Raw genomic sequence first — 4,452 nt, forward strand, 5'->3', positions numbered from 1 at the left:
AGAGAAAGGAAACATGGTGAGATTTTTTCACATCTCAACAAAAAGCCCAATGATTGCTTTTCCTGAGTCAGAATAAGAGTTTACAGTCCATGGTAACGATACATACATACATGCTGTGTGTATGAATGTATGTATGTATGAAATAAGCGCTTGGTCAAAGGTCATTGTTTTAACGTTTTTGTCTGTGCTATTGCATTGTTTTCTTCTGACTACTTCCTGCTGACCTCTTGTCAGGCCCCACCCCACAAGGGTTCTTACCGTAAGGCTCTTTTCTCTGGTTAAACAAACAGGTGTTTGTGGTGTTTACCTGTCCCATCCCCTCCTCAATGATTTTGGTAGTCAAGTAGTCACCCCAACACTGCATGCAGAACTTGTGTCCACAACTCCAGGCCAGTGAAGTACTGTGGGAGAGGAAGATGAAGTTTCAGTCATAGAGGCTAGGGGGTTAGGGTAAGAGGCTAGGGGTATGGGTTAGAGGCTAGGGGGTATGGTAGAGGCTAGGGGGTATGGGCTAGAGGCTAGGGGGTATGGTTAGAGGCTAGGGGGTAAGGGTTAGAGGCCTAGGGGTATGGGTTAGAGGCTGGGGGGTAAGGGTTAGCGGCTGAGGGGGTAAGGGTTAAGCGGCCTAGGGGGTAAGGGTTAGCGTGTTAGAGTCTAGGGGGTAAGGTATGAGACTAGGGGGTAAGGTTAGAGGCTAGGGGTAAGGGTTAGAGGCTAGGGGGGTCTCCCTTCATAATACTGACTGACTGGAGTTTGGGTAGTTCAGGTAGGAGATCTGACTTGGCATGGCCTGATCCTTTCAGATGTAACACTACTGCCTAAGTGATAGGGTGTTGTGATCTCTCCCTTCAAGAGTAGGGGTACTGACCGAGTTTGGGTAGTTCAGGTAGCAGATCTGACAGGGAAGATCCTGAGCAGAGGACCTCGTGTTCATCAGCCGTGTCCTCGACTTCTTACTGGGGTTGATGACATGCATTCCGAGAACAATTTGTCAAGGTTCCCATCAAAATATCTAGTGAGAGAAGACATGTCATCACTGGCTGGGAAACACGCTACTTAATTGGCTGGTGTATTATTCACTAGAATAGGGTCTTTAGGTCATGCTAGAACAAACGGTTACATAGAAAGGCAATAAGTCATAGCCAAACTAGAGCACCAAGACAAAGGAGAAACTTGTGCCAGATCTCGGGACTTTTAACTATTGGACATATGAGCATTAAAAGGGTCTGCAGGGAAATTGGTAAACATACAATTAATTTGATCAATTCAATTTCCTTGTGTAATGCTGTCTATTCATATTTAATACCAGACCATATGGCCATTCAACAGACCACCTAACCTAACACAATGATGGCACTAATAGAGCCAAGATGATGACACTGTTTTTACAACAAATCATACAAGAGCCAATGTCACGACTAACCTTTCCATCAGTTTCTCTTTGTCCCAATTGAAGTGACTAAGAAGTATTCTTGTTATCGTTGCAGGGTTCTAGAGAAGAGTAACAAAAAAATGAGGAGGCAAAAATACACATTTATATGGCCTCCGGGAAAGCTTCATAACCTGTATTAAAAGACAGCCACTCAACTAGCTAGCTATTTAGCATTGGATTATAATACACTAACCGGTAACTAGCAGTACGGCCATGTCATTTACACGGACAAAATAAGGCTATTATTGTTCAAAATGTGTCTAATAATAGAATTTATAAATAAATAAAAAATCTGCAATTCATTGCAGACAAACTCAGTGGCTGACAGAAGTGGGGATCAAGGTTCGGCCATGTTGTTTCAGGCGCACAGGCCTAAAAATCAGACAGTGGAAAGTAAAGATAGCAAAGTGAGCTAGTTGATAATCCAGGTGAAACTATGGACACACAGGGGGGGGCTGATAGGATTTCAACAAAAAACTAAATAGCTCAGTAACGTTAGCTACTTCGCCATTTTGATGCCATGATAGTAGACAAATACTGTTGATGACAGTGTTGTAATAGCTACGTTGTAGGCAACAGGGGAAATGACAAAGATGACTAGCCAAACTAGCTAGGTTTTCTGGCTGGGTCTAATAGTTATTATTATATTATTTTTTTTACTTCATCTTACTGTAGCTAGTTGGGTCAGCATCTTGGCAGAGTTGACAACTCACTTATATCTCGTTGAACCAGGCGCACTAGTCATTCAAGAGATATAACATGATGCTATTGGTTCGTTAGCTAACCTTAATTGACTAAACTAAAGAGAAAACATTGTCAGCTTCCCTACCAGACAGATACCATTCATTTAGTTAGCTGGTTAGCTAGAGTAACAGTTTGTTGAAATGAAAGTCGGAGTAATTTAGCTACAGTACCTAAACTAAGGTAACGTTACTAACGTTAGTTTGTAACTAGTTAGGTAAGGTTGGCTAACAAACAGGCTAACATACGTTGAGGCTTACAGTCACCTGCGATTGTTTGTGATGGACAGTAAACTAACTCGGTAAATAATTAGCTGTTTACGTTTTTACAATTTGCGGCCTACCGAGACCCAACATCCTCGGCCTTTCCTTCACCTCACCTGGATGACATCATTGACCTCCCTGATACACTCGACCATATGCTGAAGGATCTGTTCAGCAGTCAAAACCTCGAACCGATAATCCTCTTCGTCTTGACCGGGCCCTAGGCCACTGCCTCCGGTCTCCCCACATTCATCTCGTTCTCCACCGGCCACAACAGGATCATCCAACTCCACTTCCAGGGTGTCGTCTTCGGGATCCTCCTCGGCGCTGTCTTCGCTGCATTCCTCTTCCTCCTCGTCGAATTCATAATTGTACCCTTCGTCTGAGTCCATTACTCGGTTTAACTTGATATTGTGACAAGGTATGATACCAAACGCTAGATACTAGGATGTGTACAGGCCGCGACGAAAACAAGAGACGAAATATTTCGAAAGAGAAAAATATTTCCAGAGAGAGAGAGTAGCTACAACAACATGAGCGCAGCTGCCGCTGGACCAACAAAGAGATGCGGCGTCATACGGACCGACGCGTTACGTCAAAAAAATAATATAAGGAAAGGATTGTCCAGGCAAGAGATGTACAAACTCATCAAACTCATCAAAGATCACTGATATTTGTTGAAGACAGCAATGGAATGTTTTAACAAATGATTACACACATATATATATATATATATATATATATATATATATATATATATATATATATATATATATATATATATATATATAAGGCTGACATTCACCGTTGTATTGTTTTTTTCTCTAGTGAATTTGACCTTCTTTTAAATTAGCCTAATCCTTCATGATAAATAATTCAACAAACATTGGTTATTTATATTCCTGTGTAGGACATTGTGTACTATGGACACAAGAATCCTATGGCCACATTACCCCCCCAAAATACAGTATTGGCATACCCATTACAATCAATGGATACATTGTCGTTTTAATACATTTAGTTTTGTATCATATTGTAATGCTGTAGCCAATCACATTATATCACATGTAAGTGCATGAGACAACATTATATAGGGCCTGTTTATAATTACACTGGTGAATCTTGCAAACTGAGTGAGTGTGTATGTAGACACATTACCACTAGATGGCAGCACATAGTTAAATCTAAAACTTTTGACCTGCATTGGATTTAATGTAGTGTGACTGACAGCAATCGGCTCCATAGCCTGTGGCTGAGGGCACAGTGTTGCGGTAATGTTATAGAACATAAGTAGGCTAATCTAATTTAGCAAGTATTAATTTTGCAAGTATATTGCAATAATTGTATATGTAGTCTTCATTTAAAAAAAAAACCTCTACTGTTTAGGAAAATGTGGAATCACAAGGCGTCTTTAATTCACATAAATCACCTTTGAGTATATCTGGGTTTTTATTACCGGATGATGAATAACCAGACTGTTTTCAAGAACTATTACACATCCTCAGAGACCTCTGTGAATTGAGGCATATTGTGTGTTTCAGGTTTTGTGGTCACAGTTTTTTTTGTAATGATTCTATCTTATTGAAAGCCTACACATACCACAAGAAAGGACAAAATAATTACTAGACAAAAGAGTCTTTGAGCCAACACATTATATATTGAGGAATGGGAGTTGAAAGCAGAATGGAGTGGCCTGGGTCTCTGTACTCCACGTTTGTTTTTCGGGGAGACGTGTGACTGATAGCTGCTTGATTTCGTATTCATTGTTTGTAGTATTATTTTTCCCAATGCTGGTTGCAATCCCTCAACTACAATTGTAAACTGAATCTTTCCACTGTATTAATCATCTGCTGTTACAAAAAATAGCCTTTGCTGTGATGGCACAATATCTGTAGCAGGTGTTCTTTTGTTTGGTGCAAATACAGTTTGTTTTCATGCTGTCGAAAAAGAAAACCCAAAGCAATAATCATTGCATTATCTCCCATTGTAACAGTCAACAGTAGTTAACCCTAGGGT

General features: G+C 40.5%; 1 pseudogene; it reads right to left on the reverse strand.

The window, feature by feature from the left end:
• Positions 1–224: 224 nt before the first annotated feature.
• Positions 225–3,022, reverse strand: LOC116369253 (E3 ubiquitin-protein ligase arih1-like; annotated as a pseudogene).
• Positions 3,023–4,452: the final 1,430 nt, after the last annotated feature.

This window comes from Oncorhynchus kisutch, unplaced genomic scaffold, assembly GCF_002021735.2.
Source record: "Oncorhynchus kisutch isolate 150728-3 unplaced genomic scaffold, Okis_V2 scaffold2104, whole genome shotgun sequence".
NCBI classification, from domain to species: Eukaryota; Metazoa; Chordata; class Actinopteri; order Salmoniformes; family Salmonidae; genus Oncorhynchus; species Oncorhynchus kisutch.